Source organism: Dipodomys merriami, unplaced genomic scaffold (genome assembly GCF_024711535.1).
Source record: "Dipodomys merriami isolate MVZ:Mamm:240054 unplaced genomic scaffold, mDipMer1.0.p SCAF_3, whole genome shotgun sequence".
In the NCBI taxonomy this organism is placed as follows: Eukaryota; Metazoa; Chordata; class Mammalia; order Rodentia; family Heteromyidae; genus Dipodomys; species Dipodomys merriami.
In genome coordinates, this window is record NW_027204492.1 from 65,414,973 (window position 1) to 65,431,576 (window position 16,604).

The following is a 16,604-nucleotide window of genomic DNA, read 5'->3' on the forward strand; positions in this document are numbered from 1 at the left end:
CCAGAGCTGCCAGCCCTGGGAAATTCATAGTAGCTAGAATGCCATTCATTGCAACCAGAACCTTACCTCCAGCAAGCTGCCCTGTCTCAAAGGACAGGGTGGACAGACTTAGAGGACTAGGGAAGATGCTAGGTGCCTCCTTCCACAACCCCATCACCAGAACTGCCCCTTCACCAATGCACACCCAACGTTGACTGTGGTGCAGAAGGTGACATCAACTGTCATGACACAAAAATTGGGTAATATAGTATAGTTTATTTAGGCCCAGGCACAGGTATATTGGGAAGAGTAGGAATTTCAATCAGCAGAGGGTCTTGGTCACTGTTCATGCCTCTGGCTGTGACTTTTGTGGTCTCAGTGGTAAAGTCTCTGGTATCCTTTCCTGGCAAAGAAAATAGAGTGAGAAGTGGACCATCAAGAGGCCTGAAGGGATTCAATTTCCCCTGGGGGTTTTCTGTAGGACAGGGAGGAAAGGAGCTGGGCTGGGCTGAGAGTGACAGAGATTGGCTCCAAGCTCACCTGAAGGGCCTGGTCATACGTGCTAGCAGTCTCCAAAAGCAGGTCCCCCAAGTCACTCTCAGTCGAGGAGGCTTCCTGGGGGCCTCCTGATTGTCACACATGTCATCCTGTTCCTTCGGCTCTCTTTGTGAGTTGTTTAAATTCTGCAAAGGAGAGTCAATGACTTCATCTTTACAGTTCCACCATGATTGCCACCAATTGTTGCTTTCCACAACCGTGACATGCACCCCTCCCCATCCCAGGTGCAGTCTGACCTGGGCAGTCCCGTTGCCAACCCTCTAAAGGTATTCAAGATAAGAGAGGGAGATGAGACTCACCATGTTCACAGGTGGAAGGAAAGGAGAGAGGATCATACTTCCAGAGTGTCCAATGTGCCCAGAGTGACCAACAGGACTTCCTTGAAGAGACTAGCCCCCACCCCCTGCACAGCCCTTGGTCCTTGGCTCCACCCAACCTTCCATCCTACAGCCCAATTCACTGTTCTGAAGCAGTGGATACATTTCTGGTATGTGACCTCTCTTTTGTCACAATGTCCCTTACTCCCACTCTCCAATCTTACTTTCCTGTTTCCCTTCCCCTCTGACTGACCCTGCAGGTTCAAGGCAGGATTTTACTTGGGGCATAGAACAGCACAGAATTGTCTCATTGCAAAACTTAACCTGAAGACTTGTAGAAACAACTCATTGTATTTGACAGTGTTTGATCTCCTGCCTGTTGTAGTCACTGTGGTCTGGGTATTTGTGAGACTGTTCTAGAAGTTCCCCAATGCCTAAATAATCCTTCAGCATCAGGCAAACTGGAAAGACACTCTCTCACTCTATCTCACACAGACACAATTTTTGTTTTACTCTACATTGGTTTTTACTCATTAACGGTTGAATCCTGTAGAGACCCAAAATACAGAGTTGTGCAATTTGTGAGTAGTGGGTAGGTAGTGAGTGCTTTATATCATCCCAGTATAGAAGTTAATGGAGGATGTTCTGCTTGACTCATACTTAAGTATCAATTGTAAAGCAATTTTTGGGTCTCAACTATCAACCCTGTTCCATAGGTGCCAGGTGAGACTTCTACATAGGCCTAGAATAGTAGCGATAAAGTCACAATAAAGGAATATGGAAGGGGATACTTCTCAGACCTCTGACACTGTGGATGGGATTTCATGAATTGCCCCTTCCCACAGCCTTGTCTATCCCTGGCTTAACAGGTGATGATGATCAACATCAGAGATGGACCTTCACTGGTACCACATGCCTAGAAGGGAGGGTACAAATGATCCCAGACAGCCTTGAGACCAAGGGGTTCTTGTGCAAATCTGAAGTTTAGCAGACTTTAGCTTTCATATACTCAGTTATCTGATTTGCACAAAGTTCTTAAGAAAATCAGTTAGGCAGGTTTTATAAAATACTCAGAAATGCCTGCCTGAAGTGAGCAGGTCTCAATGTCTGTCTTTTTTTGTTGTTTTCTTATTCTTTTTTAAATAAGTTTTTTTATTGTGAAAATACTGTACAGAGGGGTTACAGTTACATGAGCAAAGTAATGAGCACATTTCTTATCAAGCATTGTTGCCTCCTCCTTTGTTTGTCCCCTATCATCCCTTCCCTACCACCTCCACAACTACACTCGTCCCCCACTCCCCCACTTAAATTGTAAAGTTCATTTTTTGACATAGGGTCTTGTAAATCTCGTTGTTACAATGGGAAAACCTGTATCCCTATTTAAACATTTTGTTTTTTTCCTTCCCTCCCCAAATTATACCAACATCAAATACAGTGAAAACAGGGGTTATACTATGGGGGAGGGACATACAAAGCAACAAAAAAATCACATGGTTCCTTATAAATATGTTAGAAACAATAGCAAGAAAAAAACCATTTGTATCCCTATCTTGGGGTTCACTTTGCTTAACTTCACCTTATCTGCTCATTTGTACATAGCTTTTGACCTTTTCTACTTGTCCCAGACATATACTAGTTATTGCAAATAAGAGAAACCATGGGACCTATGTTTCTTCGGGCCTGGCTTACTTCACTTAATATAATTTTTTCCAAGTCTTTCCATTTCCTAACAAATGGGGCTATGTCATTGTTTCTGATGGAGGCATAGAATTCTATTGTGTATATATACCACATTTTCTTGATCCATTCATCTACTAGGGACATCTGGGTTGGTTCCATATCTTAGCTATGGTAAATAATGCTGCAATAAACATAGTTGTGCTGGTAGCTTTAGTGTGGTCTTGTTTGTGATCATTTGGGTAAATGCCCCAAAGTGGGATTGCTGGGTCATAGTTGAGCTCTATGTGGAGTCTTTTTTTTTTTAATTTTATATTATTTTATTTGAGAACATACTGTACAGAGGGGTTACAATTACATGGGCAGGATAATGCATACATTCCTTACCAAGCATTGCAGCCTCCTCCTTTGTTTACCCTTCACCTCCCTTCCCAGCCTCCCCCCTCCCCCCCACCCAATCATACCCCCCTCCCCCCCTCACACCGACATTGTAAAGTTGGTTTTGACATGACATTTTGTACTTCTCATTGTTGCAACAGGTCCACCTGAATCCTTAAACGACTTGTTTGTCCCCATCTCCTCCACATGTTATACTGACATCAAATATAGTGAAAGCGGGGGTTACACTGTGGGGGAGGGACATACAAAGCAACAAAGAAATAATCTTGTAAATGCATTAGAAACACATGCATGAAAGAAACGAAAACATTAAAATACATATTTAAGGGTTCGTTTTCCTAACATCATATTATCTGACCTTTTCCGCTTGACTCATACCTATACTAGATATTGGAAATAAGAGAAACCATGGGACCTATGTTTCTTTGGGCCTGGCTTACTTCACTTAATATAATTTTTTCCAAGCCTTTCCATTTCCTAACAAATGGGGAAATGTCATTCTTTCTGATGGAGGCATAGAATTCCATTGTGTATATATACCACATTTTCTTGATCCATTCATCTACTGAGGGGCATCTGGGTTGGTTCCATATCTTAGCTATGGTAAATAATGCTGCAATAAACATAGTTGTGCTGGTAGCTTTAGTGTGGTCTTGTTTGTAGACATTTGGGTAAATGCCCAAAAGTGGGATTGCTGGATCATAGGGGAGATTTATGTGAAGTCTTTTGAGGAACCTCCATACTGCTTTCCAAAGTGGTTGAACAAGTTTACATTCCCACCGACAATGAAGTAAGGTTCCTTTCTGTCCACATCCCCTCCAGCATCTGTTGTTGTTAGAGTTCTTGATTTTTGCTGTTCTAACTGGAGTGAGGTGATATCTCAATGTTGTTTTGATTTGCATTTCTTTTATGGCTAGGGATGTTGAGCATTTCTTCATGTGTCTATTGGCCATCCTTCTTTCTATGTGGAGTCTTTTGAGGGACCTCCATACTGCTTTCCAAAGTGGCTGAACAAGTTTACACTCCCACCAACAATGCAGTAAGGTTCCCTTCTGTCCACATCCCCTCCAGCATCTGTTGTTATTAGAGTTCTTGATTATAGCCATTCTAACTGGGGTGAGGTGGTATCTCAATGTTTTGATTTGCATTTCTTTTATGGCTAGGGAGGTTGAGCATTTCTTCATGTGTCTATTGGCCATCCTTTCCTCTTCAGAGAAGTTTCTCTTTAAGTCTTTAGCCCACTTATTTATCGGGCAGTTGTTTCTTTGAGGATTTGTTTTTGGGGGATTTAATTTTTTTAGTTCTAGGTATATTTTAGAAATGAGACCCTTGTCTGTTGTATGGCTAGTGAAGATCTCCCAATCCGTGGGCTTTCTATTGATCTTCCTAGCTATGTCCTTTGCTATGCAGAAGCCCTGCGGCTTCATGCAATCCCATTTGTCCAACCTTTCTTTGATTTGTTGTGTTTTTGAGTCTCTATTAAGAAAATTTTGGCCTGTGCCAAGGACACCTAGGGTTTCTTCTATTCCATCCTGTAATGTTTTCAGAGTGTCTGCTTTGACTCTGAGGTCTTTGATCCATTTGGAGTTGATTTTGTTATCAGGTTATATATAAGGATCTAGCTTTAGTTTTCTACAGGTGATTAACCAATTTTGCCAACACCATTTACTGAAGAGGCTGTCTTTCTTCCAGTCTATATTTTTAGCTCCCTTATCAAAGACTAAATGGCTTTAGGTTCACTCTCTGTTTCTTTCTTCCTTCCTTCCTTCCTTCCTTCCTTCATTTCTTTCTTTCTTTCTTTCCTTTCTTTCTTTCTTTTCTTTCTTTCTTTCTTTCTTTCTTTCTTTCTTTCTTTCTTTCTTTCTTTCTTTCTTTCTTTCTTTCTTTCTTTCTTTCTTTCTTTCGTGTGTCAGGTTGGTTATGGGACCTGAACTCTGGGCCTGAGCACTGTTCCTCAGCTCTTCAGCTCAAGGCTAGCATCCTACCACTTGAGCCACAGTGCCACTTCTGGCTGTTTTCTGCTTATGTGGTGCTGAGGAATTGAACCCAGGGCCTCATGCATGTGAGGCAAACACTCAACCACTGAGCCAACCTTCCAGACCTCACTGTCTGTTTTTGATACCTCTCTTTCATCTCTTGGCATCTGACAAAGTTTTCTCCTACAGTACTCAATGGAAACTTAGGACTTAGTGTAATAAGGACCAATGGGCAAGTGAAGTGATGGTTTTCATTCTTATATGTGATTAGTTATGAGAATACAATACAAGTTTGTATGTTTAATTCAGCATTTAAGAAAAACATAGGTTGAAAGCGCTAGTTAAATGGGGGCCAGTGGTTCATGCCTGTAATTGTGCCTACTCAGGAGTCTGAGATCTGAGGATCATGGTTCTGTGAGACTCTTTTTCTCCAATTAACCTCCCAAAAGCCAGAAGTGTGAAGTTGTGTTTCAACTAGTAAAGCAGTAGACTTGAACACAATAGCTCAGGGACAGTGCCCAGTCCCTGAGTTCAAACCCCAAGTCCAACACACATACATAAAAAGGAAAAAAAAAACTTGCTAGCTTAACAATAATGAAAAAGAACAAATACCTAACCCATTACACTGTCCTCCTAAAAGAAAATGAATTGGCAAGTAAGGAGTTTCTTCTAAACCCCTGGACAAACCTCTTTACTCCCAGAGAGAAAGGCCACGTTTTTTTCCAGTATCCGTACTCTAACCCCCATTTTCCTTTTTGAACTTGTCCACCGACTAACAAGCCATAAGGTAGCAAATAAAACTAGAAAGCTATTTCCCCATGTTAAAAGCATGCTCCTTGTGCTGTGATTTCAGAGTGAGCTTTCTTAAGAAGAGGGATCAGTCCTGGGGAACCATACCAAGATCTTGTCCTCTGAGGTGTACTAGGATATGGTCAGGGCCTGGTCTAGGTTTGTGGCATTACTGATGGTGACTAAGACACTGACACATCAGTGGGTGAGGGATCTGAGCACAGGAACTCTCACCTCCACTACATTAGTGACACTGGGAAGTGTCAGTCAACTGCTCTAGGGTGATGAGGGGCCAGTTGTGTCTGTGAGTATCTCACAGTAGCAATGACAGTGATTTGGACATCAGGGAGGCAGGAACACCAGAATATCAAGGTCAGAAAGAAAAATCTTTCCCATTGCTCTGGACTGAACTGTATCTCCTCACAATCCATGTATTGAAACCTTGACTCCACCAAATGTGACTGTATTCAGAACTGAAACTTTAGGGGGCATTGAAGATTGAGTCTTATCTTGGGTGTTGTTTTTTTGATAGGATGATACCCTTATAAGAAAACATTCACACTTATAATCTTAGCTACTCAGGAAGATGAAATCTGAAGATAGCAGTTTGAAGCCAGCCTAGGGAGGAAATTTCATAACTCTTATCTCTAATTAATCACCAGAAGTGCAGTTGTAGCTCAAGTGGTAGAATGCTAGGCTTAAGCACAAAAGCTTAGGGACCCAAGTTCAAGCCCCAGAACTGGCACACATACACACACACACACACACACACACACACACACACACACACACACACACACACACACACGAGTATACATACCAGGAAACTTCCTCTCTTCCTCTTGGCATGCACATGGGCTTTGTGGAAAGGCCATGTAAGGATCTGGCAAGAAGGAGATAAAGCATGAAACTCACCAAAAACCAAGCCTCCTGGGAAATACCTGGATCTTGGACTTCAAAACTTGCAGAGCCACAAGAAAATAAATTTGTTGTTGTAGATTACGTTGTTACAGATTAATAGACAAACCTTGGGATATCTCTAAGAATGAGTTGGGGTTGGTTTGATTTAGTGGCCAGGCTCTCTTATTCCCTGGAGCCTGATGCAGGGTGAGGCTGACAGCTCTATTTGGCCTGGTCAGAGTTTTTCTTTTTGATTCTCTTTGGAAAATATGAACTGTCTCTGTGCAACTGCTTTTAATGGGCCTAGATTTCTATGTGGGGCCTGGGAGGGGCTGTGAGCAGTGGCAGTGGTAAAAAGATTCTTATTTTGTGCATGGGATTTATATCACAGAGTGCTTCCCTTGACAGCCTTGGCTTCCTAAGGTGCTGAGGTTAGCAATAACATAGGGATTCAAGATGCTGTTGAATTTGTCATTTGGAATGGCTGTTGCAGGAAGTCAATGTCGATGGAATACTGTAAGCCTGAGACTTAACTGGGGAAATCACTGGTAATTATTTGTGTGAAAGCACTATGTATCTTGTAGGCCCTCAAAAAATTTCACTGAGGGCTGGGAAGGTAGCTCAGTGGTAGAGCGCTTGCCTTGCATGCTCGAGGCCCTGGGTTCGATTCCTCAGCACCACATAAGCAAAAAAAGAAAAAAAATCCGGAAGTGGCACTGTGGCTTAAGTGGTAGAGCACTATCCTTGAGCTGAAGAGCTGAGGGACAGCACCCAGGCCCAGAGTTCAGACCCTACGACAGGACCCAAAAAAAAAATTCACTGAATTGCAAACTACTAGAATAAAGTAAGTCATTTTTATCTCCAATAGTAAGTTTCTTTTCATGAACACACTAAGAACATGTCATTTGTTTTCAATATTGTCTTATACAAATAATCCCCATGTACCTTCTATCCAAAGCCTACTAGGCTAACATAGGTCATGTGGAAGACTTTCACCACTCCCAGTCCATTAATCTCTAGCCCTCTTTACCACCGATTAAATGAGTGTCTTCAAAAACTCTTCAAGGGACTCAGGGATAGAGCTCGGAGGTAGAGTACTTGCCTGGCATGCTCAGGACCCTAATTTATTTATTTATTTATGAATACAGTATATATTTTTTAGTTTTTAAATTGTCATTGTAAAGTTAATGTACACAGAGAGGTTGCAGTTTTATGAATCAGTAATGAGTAATGAGTACAATTCTTTGAACCATGTATCGCCTTCCATCACTCTTTCCTGGTTTTTCTCTCCCATCCCCACCCACGAGATATGTAGTTCATTTTCCATGTAGTGTCTAATGAGTACCACTGTTGTATTTGTTCACCCTTGTTCCACCTTTTCTGCACCCCTTTACCCTCCCAGATACAAACAAACTAACAAGACAAAAGGAAAAGAATACAAAACAGCAACAATGGCAACTAAAAATGTCTCTTCTTTCGTTTTCTTTTTTTAAATTTTTTATTGTGAAAATACCATACATAGGAGTTACAATTACATGGGCAAGGTAATGAGTACATTTCTTATCAAGCATTGTTGCCTCCTCTTTGTTTCACCTTCCCATCCCTTCCCATACTCTCCCCACCTCCCCCCACCCGATCCTTCCCCCTCACCAAACTTGTAAAGTTCGTTTTTCGACACAACGACTTGTACCCCTTCTTTTACTTTTCTTTTTTTTTTTCAAATTCTTTATAGTGATTATGTGATTACATAATTTCCCAAATTTCACAGTATTGTGGTATAGTGATGCTTAGTTAAAGTCACAAACACATTCTAGCTTTCATGGTGCAAATTGTCTACCATGATCTATAAAATTTATGAGTTCTATGAGCTTTGCAATACAGTTATTTCTTTTTTTTAATTTAATTTTATTTTATTTGAGAACATACTGTACAGAGGGGCTACAATTACATGGGCAGGATAATGCATACATTTCTTACCAAGCATTGCAGCCTCCTCCTTTGTTTACCCTTCACCTCCCTTCCCAGCCTCCCCCCTCCCCCCAACCAATTATACCCCCGTCCCCACCCCACACCGACATTGTAAAGTTGGTTTTGACATGACATTTTGTACTTCTCATTGTTGCAACAGGTCCACCTGAATCCTTAAACGACTTGTTTGTCCCCATCTCCTCCACATGTTATACTGACATCAAATATAGTGAAAGCGGGGGTTACACTGTGGGGGAGGGACATACAAAGCAACAAAGAAATAATCTTGTAAATGCGTTAGAAACACATGCATGAAAGAAACGAAAACATTAAAATACATATTTAAGGGTTCATTTTCCTAACATCAGATTATCTGACCTTTTCCGCTTGACTCATACCTATACTAGATATTGCAAATAAGGGAAACCATGGGACCTACATTGGGTGATATGTACACTTCTTTTGTTTTGCATAGCATCAGCTGTTCCCTCTTTCCCACTTGTTCCCTCCCTCCCATCGCTGTCATTGAGTTCATTTTGATCAATGTCCAGTGCAGCTGATGGGTCCCACTGTTGTATGTTTTTCCCTGATTCCCTCTAGTTCTGTGTCGTCCTCCTAGTTTCCCTCCAATGTGCACATATATACCATATATGTGATCAGCAGCATGGGGTTATTTAGTAGTGATTCGACCAGATGAGTTTCTTAAGTCTTGTTAATTTTGTCGTATCACCTTACATTTTGGATTTAACATCCACTTATCAGGGAGACCATGTGCCGTTTGTCTCTTTGCTCTTGGCTTACCTCGCTCAACATTTCTTCTAGCTCCATCCATGTCCCTGCAAATGTCATTATTTTGTCCTTTCTAATGGCTGCATAATATTCCATTGTGTATAGATACCACAATTTTTGGATTCATTCATCTGTGGTGGGACATCTGGGTTGTTTCCATATCCTAGCTATTGTGAAAAGTGCTGCAATAGACATGGAGGTACATGTGTCCTTGTTGTTCAGGACAAAAGCCTAGAAGTGGTATGACTGGGTCATAAGGGAGATCAATATTTAGCTTTCTGAGGACCCTCCAAACTGCTTTCCAAAGTGGTTGTATTAGTGTACATTCCCAGCAACAGTGTAATAGGGTTCCTCTTTCTCTGCATCCCCTCCAGCATTTGTCGTTGGCTGACTTGTGGATGTGGGCTATTCTGACTGGGGTAAGGTGGTATCTCAGGGTTGTCTTTATTTGCATTTCCTTCACAACTAGGCATGGTGAACATTTCCTCATGTGATTCTTTGCCATTTTTATCTCTTCTTCTGAGAAGTCTCTCTTTAGTTCTCTTGCCCACTTAGTAATTGGTTTGTTAGGTTTGGGAGGGATTAGTTTCTTGAGTTCCCTGTATATACTGGATACTAACCTCTTGTCTGATATATTGCTGGTAAATACTTTTTTCCAGTTAGTTGGTTGTCTTTCTAGCTTGGTTGCTATAGCTTTAGCTATGCAGAAACTTTTTATTTTAAGGTAGTCCCATTTGTCAAGTCTCTCTCCAATTTGTTGTGACCCTGAGACTCTGTTCAGGAAGTTCCTGTCTGTTCCTATAAGTTCAAGTGTCTCTCCTACTCTGTCCTGCATTAGTTCCAGAGATTCAGGTTTGGTGTTAAGGTCTTTAACCCATTTTGAGTTGATGTTGGTGCATGGTGATAGGCTGGGGTCCACTTTTAGTTTTCTGCATGTGGCCTCCCAGTTTTCCCAGCACCAGTGGTTGAAGAGACTGTGTTTCTTCCATTGTATGTCTTTGGCTCCTTTGTCAAATATCAGATGACTGTAGGCATGTGGATTTATTTCTGGATCTTCTATTCTATTCCATTGGTCTTCGGGTCTGTTTTTGTGCCAGTACCATGCTGTCCTTGTTATTATGGTTCTATAGTAGAATTTGAAGTTTGGCATCAAGATCCCTCCCATGTTGTCTTTTTTGCTTAGAATTGTTTCGACTATTCTGGGTCTTTTGTTGTTCCATATGAATTTTTGGACTGTTTTTTGTATTTCAAAATGTACGTCATTGGGATTTTAATAGGAATTGCATTGAATTTGTATATTAATTTTGGCAGTATTGGCATTTTCACTATATTAAGTCTGCCTATCCAATAGCATGGAAGGTCTTTCCATTTCCTGGTGTCTTCTGTAATTACTTTCTTTAAGGTTTTATAGTTTTTGTTAAATAGTTCTTTTACATCTTTGGTTAGGTTAATTCTTAAATATTTTATTTGGGGGAGGTGTTATTGTGAATGGGGTTGCTTCCTTTATTTCCCTCTCTGCTTGTACATTGTCAAGAGTACAGGAAGGCGACTGATTTTGTGGGTTGATTTTATATCCTGCTACTTTGCCAAAGTGATTTATAATTTCTAAGAGTTTGGGGATGGAGTTTTTGGGATCATGAAGGTATAGTATCAGTATCATGTCATCTGCAAAAAGGGATAGTTTAATTTCTTCTTTCCCTATGCTGATCTCTTTAATGTCTTTTTCTTACCTTATTGCTCTGGCTGAGGGTTCCAGGACTATATTGAAGAGGAGTGGAGACAGTAGGCATCCTTGCCTTGTTCCTGCTTTTAGGAGAATTGGTTGTAGTTCTTCCCCATTAAGTATAAAATTGGCTATTGGTCTGTCGTATATGGCTTTTATGGTTTTAAGGAATGTTCCTTCTATTCCTATTTTCTCCAGAGTTTTTAACATGAATGAATGTTGCATCTTATCAAAAGCCTTTTCTGCATCAGTGGAGATAATCATGTGATTTTTGACCTTGGTTATGTTGATGTGTTGGATTACATTTATTGATTTACATATGTTAAATCATCCCTGCATCTCTGGGATGAAGCCTACCTGGTCATAGTGTATGATTTTTTTTTTATGTGTTTCTAGATTCTGTTAGCTAGAATTTTGTTAAGGATCTTTGCATGTTTGTTCATCAAAGAGATTGGTGTGTAGTTCTCATTTTTGTTGGGTCTTTACTTGGTTTGGGGATGAGTGTGATATTGGCATCGTAGAATGAGTTTGGGATAGTTCCCTTCTCCTCTACTTCTCTGAAGAGCTTGAGGAGTATGAGTATTAGTTCTTCTTTAAAGGTCTTATAGAATTCTATTGTGAATCCATCTGGTCCTGGGCTTTTCCTTGTTGGAAGACTTTTGATTGCTTCCTGTATCTTGTTGTAAGATATTGGCTTATGTAATTGATTTGCTTCTTCTTTGCTCAGTTTGGGCAACTCGTATTTCTCTAAAAATGCATCATTTCTGCTAGGTTTTCTTTCTTTAGAGAGTATAACTTTTGAAAATAGTTCTTTATAGCTGTTTGGATATTTTGGGTATTTGTTGTGATTTTTCCCATTGCATCCCTGATCTTGTTAATTTGGGTTTCCTCTCTTCTTTTCTTAATTAATCTTGCCAAAGGTCTATCAATTTTATTTATTTTTTCAAAGAATGAACCTTTTGTTTTATTAATTTTATTTATAATTTTCCTATTCTCTATCTCATTAATTTCCGCTCTTAATTTGATTATCTGGCTCCATCTAGTAACTTTAGGTTCCATTTTTTTTCATGTTTTTCTAGCTGTTTTAATTGCAACATGAGATTATTTACTTGGTCTGTCTCTATTATCTTGATGTGGGCACTGAGGGCAATAAATTTGCCCTTCAGGACAGCTTTTGCTGTGTCCCACAAGTTTCTTTGTGATGTGTCTTCATTTTCATTGAATTGTAGGCACTTTTTAATTTCTTCTCTAATTTCTTCTGTTACCCAGTTGTTGCTGAGAAGTGTGCTGTTCAATTTCCATGTATTTGAGTAATTTCTGTGGTATGCTTTGTTTTTGAGAACTAGTTTGATTCCACTGTGGTCAGATAGGATACAGGGGATGATGTCAATCCCCTTGTATTTGCTTAAGTTCCTTGCATGAATTATGATATAGTCTATGTTGGAGAAAATTCCATGAGCTGCTGAGAAGAACGTGTACTGTGTTATTTTAGGGTGAAATACTCAGTAGATGTCAATTAGTTCTGCTTGAAGTATGGCCTCACTTAATTCGGTAGCTTCTTTGCCAATCCTCTGGTTGGTAGACCTGTCCTTTGGTGAGAGTGGGGTGTTAAAGTCTCCTAGTATTATTGTATTTGGATCTATTTTATTCTGTAAGTTTTAGAGTATTTGCTTAACATATTTAGGTGCTCCAATGTTTGGGGAGTATAAGTTGATAATGGTAATATCCTCCTCTTGGATTGTTCCCTGTATTAATATGTAGTGTCTGTCCTTGTCTTTTTGTATTGATTTTAATGAAAAGTTTATTTTGTCAGATATCAGGATAACTACTCCTGCTTTCTTACTGGGGGCATTTGATTGGTAGATCCTTTTCCAACCCTTCACTCTGAGTTTGTTCGTATATTTGACTGAGAGGTAGGTCTCCTGAAGGCAATAGATAGATGGGTCATGTTTTCTGATCCAATCTGCAGTTCTTTTTCTTTTGATTGGTGAATTAAGTCCGTTAATATTTAAGGTTATTATAGAGAGATGCTTTGTGGTCCCTGACATTCCCTGTTTTTCTAAGTTTTTCTTCTTTCCTCCTGTGCTTACTAAGTTAGACTTCTATTAATATCTGTCTGGTATGGGTCCCCGTTCCTGGTTGCTTTCTCCAGGTTGTGTTCCTCCTCCTAGTATTCTTTGTAATGCTGGCTTATTGTTTATGAATTCATTTAGTTTTTCTTTACTATTAAAAATTTTTATTTCTACATCGAATGTGCATGCTAGCTTTGCCAGGTATATCAGTCTGGGTTGGCAGTTATTGATTCTCAGGGCTCGGATGGTACTTTCCTAGGCTTTTCTTGCATTGTGTCTCTTCTTTCCTTTTCTTGGAGCTCATTTCACAGACTATTATTTAATATGATCATATGCACATCACTGTTGAGCCTTTGTCAACCACTCCTATGCAAATCCTACTTTGGCCTCAGTGTGTGAATGTCTAGACTCCTATATAATCTATCATGTCCCAGTGTGTGTGTCCATATATATATATATATTTTTTAATGTGTTTACTTGTAGATTTATGTGCACATTCTAGTTACCGCAAATGAGGGAAACCATGCAGCCTATGTTTCTTTGGGCCTGGCTTACTTCGATTAATATAATTTTTTCCAAGTCTTTCCATTTCCTTGCAAATGAGGCAATGTCATTCTTTCTGATGGATGAGTAGAATTCCATTGTGTATGTAAGGTCCGCTCCTGGAGGGTGAGCAGACTCCACCCTCCTCGCAGCAAAGTCTCCACCCAGTACTTACATTACCTAGGCAACTGGCACCTGGAAGAGGTCACATCTGCATCTGCTGAGGTCACATCTGAATATGATGTGGCCACACCTTTCTCCGCCCATACTCTAGATAAGGCATAGCCCAGGCCCAGATGCCTTCTTTCCCAGCTTTTTCCCAGGTTTTTCCCAGGTCTTTCTCAGCCACGTGGAAGGGCAACATGGCCTGGTGCCAGCTGGAACGATGAATAAACCTACCCCTTACCTGAATACCACGTGTGTGGTGCTGTTCTTACTCGGCAATCTCTTTTTAAAAACCTAACAGTGTATATATACCACATTTTCTTGATCCATTCATCCACTGAGGGACATCTAGGTTGATTCCATATCTTGGCTATGGTAAACAATGCTGTAGTGTCCATCTTCCTTTTTATTAGCAGCAGTGACAGTGGGTCACTGCGATCCTGAGCCATGAAGCGGGGTCCTTCTGGAGATTTTATTCCCTCAAAGTTGCCCCCAAAGTTAAAGCTGCAGCTGGCCCTACAGGAACACCTCAACAGCCTCAAGACCTTGAGTTCACCAAATTACCAAATGGTTTGGTGATTGCTTCTTTGGAAAATTATGCTCCTTTCTCAAGAATTGTTTGTTCATGAAAGCCAGCAGTAGAAATGAGGACTTCAGCAACATTGGAACCTCTCATTTGCTTCGTCTTGCATCTAATTTGACTACAAAAGGAGCTTCATCTTTCAAGATAACCCGTGGAATTGAAGCAGTTGGTGGTAAATTAAATGTGACTGCAACCAGAGAAAACATGACATAACTTGTGGAGTGCTTGCAGGATGATATTGAGATTCTAATGGAGTTCCTGCTCAATGTCACCACTGCACCTGAGTTCAGTCTTTGGGAAGTAGCAGCCCTTCAGTCTCAGTTAAAGATTGACAAAACTGTGACTTTTCGGAATCCACAGGCTCATGTCATTATGAACTTTCATGCTATTGCTTACAAGAATGCCTTGGGTAACTCCTTGTACTATCGGATTGGAAAAGTGGCATCAGAGGAGTTACATTTCTTTGTTCAGAACCATTTTACCAGTGCAAGAGTGGCTTTGATTGGAATTAGTGTGAGCATCCCATTCTAAAGCAAGTAGCTGAACAATTTCTGAACATGTGAGGTGGGCTTGGGTTATCTATTCCCAAAGCTAAATACCTTGGAGTTGAAATTCGAGAGCAGAATGGAGACAGCCTTGTCCACGCTGCTCTTGTAGCAGAAAGTGCAGCCATAGGAAGTACAGAAGCAAATGCTTTCAGTGTTCTTCAGCATGTCCTGGGTGCTGGGCCTCATGTCAAGAGGGGCAGCAGCAACACCGGCCTCCTCCACCAGGCCATCGCCAAAGGAAGTCAGCAACCCTTTGATGTTTCTGCTTTTAATGCCAGTTACTCAGATTCTATACTCTTTGGGATTCACACTATCTCCCAGGCTGCAGCTGCTTGAGATGTTATCAAAACTGCCTACAACCAAGTAAAAGTAATTTCTCAAGGCACACGTACCAGTACAGATGTCCAAAATGCCAAGAAGAAGCTGAAAGCTGGATACCTAATGTCAGTGGAATCTTCTGAGGGTTTCCTAGATGAAGTTGAGTCCCAGACTCTCATTGCTGGTTCCTATGTGCCACCCCTTACCACCCTTCAGCAAATTGACTCTGTCACTGATTCTGATATCATAAATGCTGCAAAGAAGTTTATTTCTGGCAAGAAGTCAATGTCAGAAAGTGGAAATTTGGGCACTACCCCTTTTGTCTATGAGTTGTAACCTGGAAGCTCTCATGGCAGGGCAGAGAAACATTTTCAGAGAAACCCTTCAGCATCAAAAGTCTCTTAACATGTATATTTTTCTCAGTGAAGTGAAATACCTAAAGCATAAATACAGGTCATTATCTCAATGACCTAGAGACAATAAAACAATCTGCTTAAGAAAAAAAAGCAATACTGCAGTGAACAAGGTTGCGCTGGTGACTTTAGTGTGGCCTGTTTTGTGGGCCATTGGATAAATGTCCAGGAGTAGGATTGCTGGATTATAGGCAAGCTGTATGTTTAATTTTTTAGGACCTTCCATACTGCTTTCCAGAGTGGTTGAACAAGTTTACATTCCCACCAACAGTATAATAGAGTTCCCTTTTGACCACATCTCCTCCAGCATTTGTTATTGTTAGTTTACAGGACCCTAACTTAATCTCTAGGCCTGACAAAGAAAACAACCACAATCTTCTAAAAAGGAGAATTCTCATCTGTTATACTGATATATATCCACACACAGTTCTGCTATTCAGAACCACATAAAATTTATGGCATTTGGTTTTGTTTTTCAAGTCTAGGTGACCTTTTCCATCAATCATATATAATTGCATCATTTACAACTTCTACATAAGGGTATAAGAAATCTGCCACAATTCTTTATGTCTATACATAATTACCTTCATTACTTTTTTCTTCTTTTTTCAAAGTTGTCTTTAAGTAGTTGTACAAAGGAGCTACCATTCAATAAAGCAGTTTATGAATATAATGCATCTTCAACAATGTCACCGCTTTCATCATTGTTTCCTAGCCCTCCAAATACCACTTTTCTCTTAATTTTGTATGACTTCTTTCTTCCCCCTTTCCTCTCATTTATTTTTTCTAACTCTTTTTTCAAGTTTACAAATGTTTCTCAAATGTTTCATGGATGTGGATTTCTCTGGAAAAGATACATGAACATGGAATATGGGAGTGAAAATTCA

The 16,604-nt window shown here is 40.3% G+C and overlaps 1 long non-coding RNA gene and 1 pseudogene across 1 annotated transcript; one reads left to right on the forward strand and one right to left on the reverse strand.

The window, feature by feature from the left end:
* Positions 1-255: 255 nt before the first annotated feature.
* LOC138839513 (uncharacterized) lies at positions 256-918 on the reverse strand. Its single transcript, XR_011375985.1, has 3 exons — positions 837-918; positions 520-662; positions 256-382 (listed from the first exon to the last, which is right to left on the reverse strand). It is a non-coding gene; the product is annotated as an uncharacterized lncRNA (long non-coding RNA).
* A 6,133-nt stretch (positions 919-7,051) lies between these two features.
* On the forward strand, positions 7,052-15,654 carry LOC138839832 (cytochrome b-c1 complex subunit 2, mitochondrial pseudogene; annotated as a pseudogene).
* The last annotated feature ends 950 nt before the right edge of the window (positions 15,655-16,604 follow it).